This window comes from Quercus suber, unplaced genomic scaffold (genome assembly GCF_002906115.3).
Source record: "Quercus suber isolate HL8 unplaced genomic scaffold, Cork oak 2.0 scaffold_67, whole genome shotgun sequence".
Lineage (NCBI taxonomy): Eukaryota > Viridiplantae > Streptophyta > Magnoliopsida > Fagales > Fagaceae > Quercus > Quercus suber.
This window is the reverse complement of record NW_027069532.1, coordinates 496,394-512,187: the sequence shown is the minus strand read 5'-3', so window position 1 is coordinate 512,187 and position 15,794 is coordinate 496,394.

Genomic DNA, 15,794 nt, shown 5'->3' with positions numbered 1-15,794 from the left:
CTTGACCACAAGCTCGAACGAGGCCTCCTTCTTCTCCAAATCCAAGAGCTTCCTAGAAACGAATAAAGGCTCTCCCAAGCCTACCAAAAATCTACCTTTGTAGAAGTAAAGTAAAGAAAAGAAAAGTAAAGACAACCTACAGCGCATACCTGCACAAGCTTTTGAATGTGAGATAACATCACCTCATTGGACGACTTTGCCATCAGAGGACTTAGGTCATCCACAAAGAGGGCCTCGTGAGCCTTCAAAGCTGCCACGTCAGCATTATACACAAAAGGTAGGAGGAAAAGATTTACCAACAACCTTCTTCTTCTTCCTAACCTCCTCTCTAGCAGAGGCAATTACCTCTAATGATGAAGTGGGAGAGGCTGGATGCTTGACAGGCGAATGGGCAAGAGGAGGAGTTACCACAGGATCTCCCTTAAAATATCACCTGTCTTTGAATGTTTCTTGGACAAAAGACCACTGACGATGCCACCCTTGACCTTTTTCTCTTGGCCTCAGCTAATTTTTGCTTACTGAACCTAGTCGTCATTCCTAAAAGGAAGAAGAAAACATTAAAAAAAAAAAAAAAAAGGAGAGAAGAAGACAAAAGCTCAAGATTTCAAGAGGGAAAGGGAAAGAAGCACTTACTCTTTTTCACAACTTCCAAATTCTTCTGAACCTTAGTAGACGGTTATGGACCCAAAAAAAGAAAAAATAAAGATTAAGGAGAGATGAGCTTGTCAAAATCCTTGACGAACTCCAAATATTCCATTACTTTTTCAACATGACGTTGATACTTGTTCTTCAGACGAGGACGTTAGGAAACTGAAAAAAGAAAAAAGAAAAGAAAAACACATGTCACAGACCATCATCACTGATAAAAGAAAAGAAAAACAACAGAAAGACAAGAAAGACGCACTAGACACTGGAACTCCTCAACTACGAAAAAACTTAGGGGCTTCGTCCAGACCCTCACCAGGGACGAACTCCTAACCACTACTAGAAACAAAAAAGAAGTTTAGCTTTCAATTTCAGAGAGACGATGGGTAATCGAGTATTAACCTAGAAGCCCTATCCCAAGGTTTAAACTCATAATAGCTGGGGTCCTTTGACTTTCTCAGAAGATAGAAATGAAGGAATTCATTCTTCCTGATGACATTACCATCATTGGCGGACATCCACACTACCATGCAAGAGACGATGATTTGCCAAGAGTTGGGCACTAATTGTGCTGGAGCAAGATGCAAATAAGAAAAAACTTCCCTAAGAAAGGGATGAACAGGGAAACAAAAGCCACTAATAAAATCGGACCCGTAAAAACAAACCTCGTTAGCGTAAGAGTGACAAGCTCTCTCTTCATCACTCGGGATCCTAAGCTTTACGGAATCAAGGAACTAAAACCTATCCCTGATTTGTTTTTCATCCTTTCCTATGAGGGAACATGAAATTGTCTAGGCTTTATAAGGGGTGGAAGGAGAAGTAGCCTTCAAAATCACACGATCATCGTATGAGGATAACCTCGTCTCTAGGTCACTAGACCTAACCTCAAACTTCTTTAACGACCTAGCTACCTTAGCAGAATGGGAAATTGTTAGGTTTTAAGGAATTAGGAACTAATGTATTAGAACTTCAATGTGTAATGATGGCAAACCATGATCAAAATGTTTAGTCTAGATTTAGGCCACTTAAAGTGTGTTTTGTGTAAAGTTGGAATCAAGTGTACTGCAGGATTTATTATGTAAATTTGCAAAGCTCGATCGATCAAAAATTAGACTTGATCGATCGAAGCTCGTGCAGATTGTTTGTCTGCAGAATTTCCCAACTTAGCTTAAGCCCGTATGACGTGTAGGGTTTTATGTTTTGCCTTAAGTAGAAAAGGAAAAACCCTAGCCACGTTTTACTGGTTATTGTTTATGTTGTATGTGTGAATCTCTTGTGAGATCTAGAGGTGTTTACCTTTATACATACTTAGGGTTATCAAGATCAAGATTGATGTCGAAAGCTTGGTGATCGCTTCAGTTGCTGCATAAAGAGCTTAAAGAGAAACACAAGTGGGAGTACTTATGGTTGTTGTGAATCCAAGAAAGAAGTAGTCCGTGGACTCGGAGCTGTCACGTGGTCATGGTAGTAAGTTTTCTACTCGAGGTAGCAATAGAATGTTAGTGGTCTAAGTCGCTATTGTAAAATTTCAATTCTTTCGTAGTGGATCTATTTTACCTTGAGGATAGCTAGGTTAAATCCTTCCGAAGTTTTTTATTGGTTTGGTTTTTCTGGGTTATCATATTGTTGTGTTTATTTTTTGCATTGTTTTCAATGATATGATTTATCTGTGTTAACCTAGATTTGTATAATTTACCTAAGTTAATCACTTGGCTAAATAACTAGGTTAATCTTTTTTGTATTTAAGGGGTCTAAAAACATGCAACTGGTATCAGAGTGGGTTAGCTTTAGCTTTTAGATCCTTTGATATAAGAGTTGATTCTTGACCCCTGTTGTCACGGATTCTTGGAAGTTCTTATCGCCAAAGTTCCATCTTGTCTACTTTTGGTTTGTATCTTCTATTGCTTTTGTAAAGTCTTCCTTTGAGTATCTTGGTATAATCACATGTGATAATAATTATGTGTGCTACACTGCTTTAACCGCCTTAAAGGCATGCAATTCTTGTCTTTGGTATTTGGATAGTGGTTGATCCAGGCATGTGACAGGAAATAAAGCTTTATTCAAGACACGATTTGAAGGAAAGATTGGAACAGTCACGTTTGGAGATGGAAGAAAATCTGTGATTAGAGGCATTGGAATTGTAGACATTCCAAGGTTGTCGGTTTTTGAAGATGTCTTGTATGTTGATGGGCTGAAGGCCAACTTACTCAGCATCAGTCAGATTTGTGACAATGGACTGAATGTTCTTTTCACCAAGTATGAATGTGAGATACTTGATAGAGGAGGTGACTGTATGTGTGTTGGTGTGAGGACAGCTGACAACTATTATGGTATAACACTAAGTATAAATAACAAGTGTTTCAATGCAAAGATCAACCAAGTAGACTTATGGCATCAATGGTTGGAACATGCAAGTCACAAGCAATTAGAAAAGATTTCTAAGTGTGATACAGTTATTGGTTTGCCTAAGTTTGAAAAGATAGAAAAGTGCATATGTGGACCATGTCAGATGAGTAAACAAGTGAAGTCCAAATATTCGTCTGTAATTGAAGTTTAAACTTCAAGACCTCTAGAGTTGTTGCACATTGATCTCATGGGTCTTGCCAGTTTTCAGAGTTTAGGTTGAAAGAGGTATATTCTAGTTGTTGTGGATGATTTTACTAGATATACTTGGGTTGTGTTTTTGAGAGATAAAGCTGAGGCTCCTGAAAAGATGATATACTTGTGCAAGAAATTGCAAGTTAAGAAAGGTAATGTGATAACTAGAATTATAAGTGATCATGGAAGAGAATTTGAAAACACAAAGCTGGCTACCCTTTGCAATGATCAAGGCACACATCAAGAGTTCTCCTCACCCAAGATACCACAACAAAATGGAATACTGGAATGAAAAAATAGGGTTGTTCATGTTGGGATATATGTGTTTCACTTGTTAAGAACATATGTCATTCTTTTATGTAATTGGCTAATCTTTTGACAAAATACACTTTACCTGTATTTGGGTAGATATAGGTGTTTTTAATACTTCAAGAAATAAGGTTTCAAGATCAAGTGTTAAAGTCATTCAAGTCTGTCCAAGAAACAAGCTGAATAGTGCAAATTCATTAAAGCTTGACAGCTGGCTCGACAGCTGCATCTATTGAGTTTAAGAAAACTGTCTCAACCCATATGCTCGACAGCTGCTCGGCAACTCCTATCTGTCGAGGTTTAAGAATTTAAGAATTCTGATATGATTTTCTTAGGATATGTGAATGTGTCTTTGGGGCTTCTTTTCTCCTAACGCTAAACATATAAAATGATTATTTTAAGGGCCGTCAAAGAGGACACAAGTTGCACAAGCATTGAGCAAAGTCTGTTCAAGAAAATTGTGACCGGAGGCAAAGTTTTGCCCTAGTTTATCATTCTTGTGAAGAAGTTGCTGTGTATGTGCACTATAAGGTTTTGTGACCAAGCATCTTCTTGATCTTCATTGTGGGATAAACTGAAGAATTTTGCAGCCAACAATCTTCTCTAGTTGGTGATTGAAGTCATGTATTGGGATTCGCACAATTAGTTAGTCACGTACTAGGAGCCATGCATCAAAAGGAGAAATTGTCATTATAGAACAAGTCCAATTCGGTATTGGGGTAAGGGTTCAACTGTAGGTTGGTATAAGGTACTGGGATTCCTTTACTTGTAACCGATTGTTGTGATAATAGTGAAATTTCGGGAGTGGTGACCTTAAAATCACCCGGTGGGATTTTTGCCGTGTAAGTTTTTGCCGTCAATTTATTTTTCGCTGCATACTTTAGTTATTGGTGATTTGTTTGTGCTACCATGCGCTTTGCATGTTAATTTGATTAATTAATAAATTGACTAATTAATCAATTAATTTAATCACAATGGGTCAATATGTTTTTAGCCTATCAGTTCAAGAGATGGCTTGAGTCATGCTATACAACAAAAAAGTGCCCAAGTCCTTCTGGGGAGAAGCAGCTAACACTACTTGCCATATACTTAACTGGGTGTATTTCAGACCTGACTCCAAGAAAACTCCTTATGAGCTCTAGAAAGGAAAGAAGCCTGTTGTCAAATACTTTTGGATATTTGACAATGACTGTTATATTTTGCGTGATAACGAGAACCCAGAAAAGTTTGATGGAAATAGCGACAAGGGATACTTTTTAGGATAATCTTCCACTAGTAAAGCATACAGAGTATACAATCTGAGAACTAAAATAGTCATAGAGTCTTCAAATATGGTGATCAATGATGAATTTTGTTCAGAAACTCATTCAGAAAACATTCCTCCGATTTAAGAAAAGACTATGTAGGTTGATGATCCTATTCCTGATGATTATATTAGGAAGCATAGTGATGAAGAGCTACTATTGTTGAATAATACTGTTTCAGTACCATCAAATTCAGAACCATCTACACTGGTTCATGAAACTCAACAAGAACAGAGTGAGCCTAGTCCTTCATCAAAACAAAAAGGTACTTCCACATCTTTGGTCAAAGGTCCATCTTCTAGAGTAAAGCTAAATCACCCTGCCATAAACATATTGGGTAGCTTGAATGACAACATGAGATTGAGATCCAAAGCCTTGAATTTAATTACTCACTCATGTTATCTATCCTAATTTGAACCAAAAAAGGTAGATGAAGCACTTCAAGATGCTGATTGGGTTAATTCTATGCATGAAGAACTTCATCAATTTATTCGGAATGATGTGTGAGAATTAGTTCCTAGACCAAAGGGAGTAAATATGATTGGAACTAAGTGGATTTTCAAGAACAAGTCAAATGAACATGGTACTGTTATTCAAAACAAATCAAGACTTGTTGCTCAAGGATACACAGAAGTGGAAGGGGATTGATTTTGATGAGACTTTTGCACTGGTAGCAGGATTGGAATCCATTAGGATACTTTTGGCCAAAGCAAGTCATTTGAATTTCAAGTTGTATCAAATGGATGTCAAGAGTGCTTTCTTGAATGGAATGTTGCAAAAAGAGGTGTATGTTGAACACCAAAGGGTTTTGTTGATCCTCACAAACCAGATGATGTCTACAAGTTGAAGAGAGGCCTTTATGGTTTGAAACAAGCTCTTAGGGCATGGTATGATAGGTTAACCATATATCTCATTGAGCATGGATTCAAAAGAGGATTTGCAGATACTACACTCTTCATATGAAAGGATAAGAATTATTTTGTAGTAGCTCAAATTTATGTTGATGATATTGTTTTTGGTGCTACTAATGATTCTCTTGGTCAATCTTTTGCAGATGAAATGAAGAAGATGTTTGAAATGAGTATGGTTGGTGAACTAACTTATTTTTTGGGATTACAGTGAAGCAAACAGATTTTGGAATTTACATCAACCAAGCAAAATATGTTAGAAATCTTGTTAAGAGATTTGGACTTGAAAAGGCTACACATGCTAGAACACTAATGGCTGCTAATGCAAAGCTAACCAATGATCCTTTAGATGAGTCTGTTGATGTCACATTATATAGAAGCATGATTGGTTGTCTTTTGTATTTAATTGCAAGTCATCCTAATATTACTTTCAGTGTTGGTGTATGCTCTAGATTTCAATCTAATCCTAAAGTTTCACATTTGAATGCTGTTAAAAGAATCATAAAATATGTTAGTGGAACTTGTGATTATGGATTGTTCTATAGCAAAGAGTCAAATTTGTATTTTTCTGGATTTTCTAATTCAGATTGGGCCGGCAATGTCGACGATAGAAAAAGCACTATTGGTGGGTGTTTTTATGTGGGAGCCAATCTTGTTGCTTAGATGAGTAAAAAACAAAATTCTTTCTCTCTGTCTACTGCAGAAGCAGAATATATTGCTGCTGGAAGTTGTTGTTCACAACTTCTTTGGATGAAAAATCTTTTGAGTGATTATGGGATATCACAAGACTCCATGGTTGTTTATTGTGATAATTCTAGTGCTATTGATATCTCTAAGAACGATGTTCAACATTCTAAGACTAAACACATAGAGATTAGATATCACTTTATTAGGGACTGGTCGAAAGGAAGATTGTGGCTCTTAAATATATCTCTACTGAATGTCAGAATGCTGACATCTTCACCAAATCTCTTGATAAAAGTAAGTTTGAGACACTTCATCAAGTAATTGGTGTGATTCTATGTCCCTAATCATCTTTGACTTTCTTGGTCCTTGTGCTTCATCTCTCTATTCTTTGTGACCATTTCGCTTTGTTTTTTTTTTTTTTTCCTAGGATTTGCATTGCATAACATTCATGCACCTCATAATAGGTTGTTTTTGTTATTCTTTTCAAATAATAATAATAAAAAGGGAGAAGAGGAAAAGAAAGGAAAAATGTGTTTTGCATTATTTTTCTTAGATTTGAAATCAAGGTTAGCCATATTATCTTTACATAACATGTTTATGTACCTTCTTTAGCTTGGATGAACTTATTTTATTGCTCTTTACTAGTTTAAGCTTTGTAGTGCATGTTGTGTGGGAGATGTTTATAGTTTTTGATCACTTGTTCTTGATCTTGAAGTCACATGTCTTTTGATTGTTGGACTTGAACTTATTGAGAAAGGCATAAATAACCATCTCACCACTGTTTATTAGCCAATCATGAACATCTTAGTACATATCATAAGATTTTGTGCTTGAGAAAGTGTAGTACATGCACAAAAAGAACATAATGTGTAGCCTCAATTTAATGCTAAAATTGGTGTGTACATTATTGAGATATAATTTGATAGGCCAAAAATGAATTGACCATTTGTGATAAATTAACCAATTAATTTAGACGAGTAAATTAATTAAGTTAATTAACATGCAAAGCGCGTGGTAGCATAAAAAAATCACCAATAAACTAAATATGCGAAAATAAATAACACGGTAATTTGTTTACGAATGGGAAAAACCTAACGGCGAAATTTCATTATTATCACAACAAGCGGTTACAAATAAAGGAATCCTAGGATCTTATACCAACCTACAGTTAAACCCTTACTCCAATACCTAATTGGACTTGTTTTGTAGTGACAATTTCCCTTTTTGATGCACGACTCCCAAGTACGTGACTAACCAACTGTGCGGATTCCAGTACGCGACTTCAATAACCAACTGTAGAAGGTTGTTGGCTGCAAAGTTCTTCAGTTCATCCCAATGATGAAGATCCAAAAGATGCTTGGTCACAAAACCCAAAGGTGCACATACACTGCAACTTCTTCAGAAGAGATGAACTAAGGCAAAACTTTATCTTCGGTCACAAATTGTTTGAACAAATTTTGCTAAATGCTTGTGCAAATTGTGTACTCTTTGACGGCCCTTAAAACAATCATTTTATATTTCTAGGGTTAGGAGAAAAGAATGCCCAAACACATAAACACGGATCCTAAGAAAACAGAATAGAAAAATCTATTTTTCTTAAATCTCGATAGATAGGAGGTGTCGAGCAGCTGTCGAGCACACGGTGCTGAACAGCTCTCTTAAGCTCGATAGATACAGCTGTCGAGCTAGCTGTCGAGATTTAATGAACTTGCACTTCTCAGCTTGTTTCTTGGACCGACTTGATGACTTCAACACTTGATCTTGAAACCTTGTTTCTTGAAGTATTAAAAACACCTAGAACTACCCAATTAAAAGTAAAGTGTGTTTTGCAAAAGATTAGCCAATTACATAAAAGAATGGCATATGTTCTTAACAAGTGAACTACATATGTCCTAACAATCTCCCCCATTGATAATCCGTGACAAAACCATAACAAACAAATGAATATATGAGAGAAGTCATAAATCACTCAACACATATTCATTTGTTGAATATAATAAAATCTATCTTAACACAAACTCTTGAAAAATTTGACAACCTGTATTTTTGACAACCTGTATTTTTGAAAAATTTTAAACAAAACTCATCAAGGCATCTTAGTGTGAAACAGAATTAATAGATTGCATATAAATATAAGAAGCATGTGCATAAAGGAAAGAAAAGAAACAACACATGTAAAGATAGGTGAAAGAAAAACACGCATCCACATATAAAGAAGATAAGTACAATGTATGAGTAAAAATGGTCACAAGGCCCAATGTATAAGAACAAATGTATCTATAAAAGAAAGAAAAGAAAAGATACATAATATCCTTACTACATCCCTCATATCAACAACACTTATCCTAACAAAATGGTCCTATACTAACTCTCCCCCTAAGAATGACTACTCTCATATCCCAAAACTACTCCCCCTTTTTGTCACGAGTAGCAAAGGGTAAGAGTGTCAAGTAGACATCTCATTGGTAGAGCTAGCATCTCTATCATCATCATCAGAAGCATCATCGTCATCACCATCATCATCATCATCCTTAGCATCAGAATCAGAAGCCACTAGAGGAGGTGGTGGAGGAGAAGCCTTAGAAGCAAAACCACCCATGGTCGCCTGTCATTATAAAATACGACCAACACTAATGTTCACCTAATACAACTCAGTAGAAAGTGTATCAAGGCGAGCATCCATGCGCTGAAGTTGCGCTATGATGTCTCTAAGTGACACATCACCCATAGAAGAGGAGGGGGTGGATGTAGATGGAGCAGATTGAGATGAAGGAGCTGAATGGGAGGGAGGTGCTACTAACTCTTGTCGTGACCGAAATTGCATTGCACTACGTTTTACGGTAGCAGCGTCTATGGCACACATGAAGGTGAAATGGTCAAACACGGGAAAAGGGATGGAAAAATGGCGTAGAATCCTCGTGATAGCGGAAGGAAATATGAGCTTATTACGGGACGCCGAATCTAGATGAACATCTATGATAGACAGAATGAAATGTGAAGGAAAGTCTATAGTAAGATGCTCAAGTAGGGACAACAAAAATCAAGCACGAGGCTCTGTGATAGAGTTGTAGTGAAAGAGAGGATGGAGTACAAAGGTCATCACCATGTTCAAAACCCAAAGGCCTTTTCCAAAGCCCGAATAGTAAGTGAACTGGCGTTCACCCCACTCAGAGGGACGCTCACAAAAAGCGAATTTGAGCTCATCTTTGGACACAGTCCATAGACACTCACACGTAGGATAGTCAGGAAACTCTACCCTAGGAACCCAAAGCACATCCGCAACAAGTTGCAGTGTGACAGGAATGTACGTACCTCGAACGCGAGTGAAGAAAAGAGGTACTGAACGATCAATCCTGTGCATATTGGAGTAAAACTCCTAGATAAGCACAAGAGGACAAGCGACTGGGACATCACATAGTGACTTCCATCCCCGACTATGAATGACATCGGGAATGTTAGTGTCGGCGAAGTCCGCCAAAATTGCTTGGCATTCCGAATGAACACCTTGTCTAGAAAAGTTCTCTGAGAATGCCTTGTGGGCATCATCATCATGGAATCAAAGAGAGAGAGGAGCAGAATCAGAAGATGAAGAAGCTCCAGAATGAAGAGAGTTTCGAGCCAGAGTAGATTTACGCTTAGGTGCCATAGACACAACTAACATAAACAGAAAGAGAGGGAGAGAGAGAGACAGAGAGACAATCAGAAAAGCTCCATCAACAATTCAAATATAACAAGTACATTTAATAGAGAGTATGTATGCATGGGGAATGCATGAACATGTGACATGCAAAAGAAATTCCATCATGGGCTTAGCCAATCCAAACCTACCAGCACATAAATATATTGCACACATCTAAATGCATGAAAATATTGATATAATGCATATGTGATGCAATGTATGAAGTTTTAAGATCATTGAAATGAAAACCCATCCCAAAATTTCAATAAACACTCATCAATTTTGAAAAACCCCAAAATTTTTCAAAAACCCCAAAACTTAGGTTTCAAAACATGAAATGCATGAAGAATGAGAGATTAGAAGCTTACCAAGTGATGAAAAACTTGAAAAATCTTGAAGAAACCTTGACGATCAAGATTAGAGTGAGATGAGAGTGTTTGGGAGAGAAAAAGAGAGAGCTATCGAAAGAGAGATCAAGGGAAATGAGTTCCGGATTGCATGAGGAGCTTAAATAGAACCTTAGTAAATCTCGACAGATGAAGGTGTTGAAAGGTGTTGAGACATCTATCGAGAAAGGTGTCGAGGAAAATGGTCGTTGACAGATGCAGGTGTCGAGAAAGTGTTGAGGAATAAACCACCAGAACCAAGCACAAAAGCTCGATCGATCGACCAAGTGTCGAGAAGCTATCGAGGAGGCAGGAACTTTCTCAATCGATCCACTAGGTGTCGAGAAGCTATCGAGATTGCAATAAGGAAAAACTTAAGAAGCTCGATAGATAGCTAGGTATCGAGGAGGTGTTGAGGAGGTGTCGAGCCAACTTTTAAAAACAGTTTTTCGAGAAGTGAAAAACATAGACATGAATGCAATCCAACATGTAACTCAACCAATGATCCAATCAACATATTAAGCTCTCAAAATTATCTTTCAACGGGAATTTTAAGCACATGGATCTCAAAAACACACGCACACACTAAACAAGTCTAACCAATTTTATATTTGAAAAACAAGTCAAGACAGTTTAGTAAGCATACATTAACACATGTAAAACCTTGTGATGACCAAATCACATTGTACCTGCACATGTATCAAAAGTAGTAAAGAATATTGTGTGTTATATGTGAAAAACATCTTAAGATTGCATAAGTGTATACATGTTATGATGATTTGAGATATGAGAAAAGCACATTAACTCACACATAATCATAACTGTTTGATAGAGACTATCACCTTCAAGGTACATCCTATAACTCCCACATCTCCTAGAATACACGCTTACAATCATATTTAAAGCATTTTTGATCTTTTTGCTTTTTATTTTCTTTGCATTTTTTTTTTTAATTTAGCACATCATGCATGGGCATATAAGAGAGAGAAAAGAAATACCCAATGATATTTGACGTTCCAATTTTGCTATGCTGAAGCACACAAATGTCATTGACATCACACTTTTACTACGACGAAGCATACAGATGTCTTTCATGATTGGCGGGCAACAGTGGTGAGATGGTTATTTATGCCTTTCTCTTAAGATTTTCTAGTCCTACCCGTCAAAAAGAGTGATATGAGTGTTAAGTACAAGAGATAACTTAATCTTACTCATCACAAACAAGAGCCACAAAGCTCATTTGCTTAGTTGTGCATAGAGATGCTCATCTAAGCTATGAGAGATACAAAGTTTAGAAAACTTTATTTCAATGGACATCCAAGGTACACCAGTACCAATGTACACAAAACACACACTGTTTTTGTATTTTCTGATTTTTCAATTTTTTTTTTAATTTTTATATATAAAAAAATAAGTAAAACTAAAAATAAACAAACAAAAACATGTTAAGCAAAGCAAAGTATAGAACTAGACTGACTCAAAACAGTAAAGCAAAACATACAAGTAATGTAACAAACAAAAACAAGAAGATAGAAGAAAGTGATAGAATCATTTGGAGCCATTTTCCTTCCACACATTGGAAGAACCTTTTCGTTGATTAAACCTTTAAACTGGCGGTGAGGGGGAAGACTATAGGCCGTTCAAGTTAGAAAGGAACATAAGGACTTTGAGAAGATCTCCAAGAGGAGCAAGAGAGGATTGAAGCTGATTTTGGCTTCTAGATGCTATCATGCCATTGCTCTGTTGAGTGGCTAATCACTTATAGCAATTTGGTCAAGTATGACTGACAGCTCCACAATGATGATAGAGATGTTGGTTCTTCTGTTTAGGCTTTTGAGAGTTAACCTTCTTAGCCCTAGGGTTCTTAACATCTTTCTTATCCTGCATAGGAGGTGCTCCTAAGATATATTTACCATTGTCTAAGTTCTTACTAGCTAATTCAGTTTTAACATCATTGTTCTCAATTTCAGCATTATTAGCAGGAGGAACAAAAATAGTAGCACTAGTAGAAGCAATATTAGAGGAAGAAAGATCATACCCTAAACCTGTTCGATCCGAAACAGATTTTTGAATGCTGAGCATCTTATCAAGCTTTGCACTTGAAGTCCTCTCCAATTGAGCTCTAACTTGAAACAGCTCTGCTTCAAGCTTCTTGGTCTTCTTAGCCAAGAAATTTTTCTTAATTCTTAGTGCTCCAATAGTCTGATTAGCCTTATCAAACTTTGTGGACAACTCTTCATGATCAAGTTCCACATCACTAAGTTTCTTGGTGGCCAGCCTATACAGTTTCTCATGCTTCTTAGAAAGCTTGTACAGTTTTTCATAGGCTGTATGGATATCATCTTGATTGTCCATCTTCTCATACTTAGAATCCACCAGTTCTTCTTCTTCGTCCATGTCTTCAACAATCCCTTTAGTAGGATTGACTGTGGTAGTGAAGGCATTCAAGATTCCGTCATCCTCATTGTCGGAATCCTCCTCGGCTCAATGTCACTCAAGGTTGTAATAATTGCCTTACTCTTCCCAATGCTCTTGAGATATGTGGGACACTCTTGCTTCATGTGACCGAATCCATGACACCCAAAGCACTTAGGTCCTGCGAGAAAAGTGTACTGACCACCATCCTTTGCATCCTTCTTCCCTTTGTCTTGACTCTTTAACTGAGAAGAACTAGATTGCCTACTATCCTTGTCGAAGCTCCTTCCATTGGAATTCTTCATGAACTTCTTGAATTACCTTGTAATGTAGGACTTCATCTTAGAATCCTCATCATCTGAAGACTCATCAATGTCACTACTCTTGGCCTTTAAAGCCATGCTCTTGCCTTTACCCGACTTGCTAATTCTAGTTAACCCTAGCTCGTAGGTCTCCAAGTTTCCAACCAGCTTAGTTAAAGGAATCTTGTCAATATCCTTTGATTCCTCTATCTCCGTTATCTTGGCATGGAATCTCTCAGGTAGAGATCTAAGCACTTTCCTCACAATCTTGGGTTCAGGAATGGTTTCTCCAAGACTTTTAGCTTGACATAGAACTCATCGAATGACTCATCCTCATCCATCTTGACCTCTTCAAACCTTGTAGTGAGCCTCTGAAGTTTTGAATTTTTGACAGCGTTTGTACCCTCTTAGGTTGTCTGGAGGATGGTCCATGCTTTCTTAGCAGTTTTAGTCAAGGATATCTTTTTGAACTCCTCATTGGCGACCGCATTGAATAAAGCATTCAATGCCCTGCTGTTAAAGTTTGCCGCCTTAATCTTGGCTTCATCCCAATCGACTGGTGCTTCTTTTGGCTTGGTCCAGCCAATCTCTACAGCTTGCCACACCTTTCCACCTAAAGACTACAAGAAAACTCTCATACATATTTTCCAGTATGTATAGTTAATGCCATCAAATAAAGGAGGTATAATTAACGACTATCCTCTATCCATGACAAACAGGGGTTAGTAGATCAACACAGTAAAGATTAAAACCTAATCAGAGTGTGCTTGCTCTGATGCCACTTGATAGGCCAAAAACGAATTGATCCCTTATGATAAATTAACCAATTAATTTAGCCGAGTGAATTAATTAAGTTAATTAACATGCAAAGCGCGTGGTAGCACAAACAAATCACCAATAAACTAAATATGCAGCGAAAAATAAATAACATGGTGATTTGTTTATGAATGGGAAAAACCTAACGGTAAAAACCCCAACGGGTGATTTTTAGGTCACCACTCCCGAAATTCCATTATTATCACAACAAGCGGTTACAAGTAAAGGAATCCTAGTAGCTTATAGCAACCTAAAGTTGAACCCTTACCCCAATATCCAATTAAACTTATTCTGTAGTGACAATTTCCCTTTTTGATGCATGGCTCCCAAGTACGTGACTAACCAATTGCGCGGATCCCAGTACGCGACTTTAATCACCAACTGTAGAAGGTTGTTAGGTGCAAAGTTCTTCAGTTCATCCTAATGATGAAGATATAGAAGATGCTTGGTCATAAAACCCAAAGGTGCACATACACAACAATTTCTTCAGAAGAGATAAACTAGAGCCAAACTTTGTCTCCAGTCACAAATTGCTTGAACAGACTTTGCTTAATGCTTGTGCAACTTGAGTACTATTTGACGGCCCTTAAAACAATCCTTTTATATGTTTAGGGTTAGGAGAAAAGAAGGCTCAAACACATAAACATAGATCCCAAGAAAACAGAATAGAAAAATCTGTTTTTCTTAAACCTTGACAGATAGGAGGTGTTGAGCAGCTGTCGAGCAGGTGTCAAGCACACGGGGCTAAATAGCTCTCTTAAGCTCGATAGATACAGCTGTCGAGCTTTAATGAACTTGCACTTCTTAGCTTGTTTCTTAGATAGACTTGATGACTTCAACACTTGATCTTGAAACCTTATTTCTTGAATTATTAAAAACACCTAGAACTACCCAATTAAAAGTAAAGTGCGTTTTGTCAAAAGATTAACCAATTACATAAAAGAATGACATATGTTTTTAATAAGTGAACCACATATGTCCTAACATAATTAATTCAATCAAATAAGATTAGTGCGTACATTATCTTGGCTATTTTAATATGTTTCTAATCAAATAAAATTGGTATGTACATTATGAGGCAAATCAAGAAACTTACATGATTGCAAGCTTGTTTTCTAGGAGATGTGAGAATTATATGATGTAACTCTTTAGGTGATAGTCTCTTTCAAATTTATGTGATGAATTTTGTAGAAATTGTGATTAATTACTATTCACATATCACCTCACATGTATCTCAAGCTTTTGCTAGTTGCACACATTATACAAGTTACTCTTTACTAAACTTTGTACATGTTATTGTGTGTGATCTTGTGGTGGCCTTCCAAGATTAAAAATTCCTTGATTTTAATGCAAAATGTGTTTAAAGTTTGAAATTTGAGGAAAAATTGATTGAAAATTTTGTTTTTAGAAGATCTGGGGTAAATTCAAGGATTTTTGAAAAACTTTTCATCTCATACTCATGCATTTTATTCATAAAACATTGTGCTTTGAGAAGTTTCTACTTTAAAATGCTTTGTTTTTCAAAAATTTGATTTTTCCAAATTTTTGATCGATCGAACTTGTTGCTTGACTGATCGAAATTGCGATTAAAAATTTGGTTTGAATCTGCCTGGCTCGATCGATGCTCGATTGATTCTGGATCGATCGAATGTAATTTTCGATCGATCGAACCTACGGGTAAGACTATTCTACCCTTCCTTTCTCTATTTATTTTCATTTTTCATGCATTTAAGGGAGAATTTCTA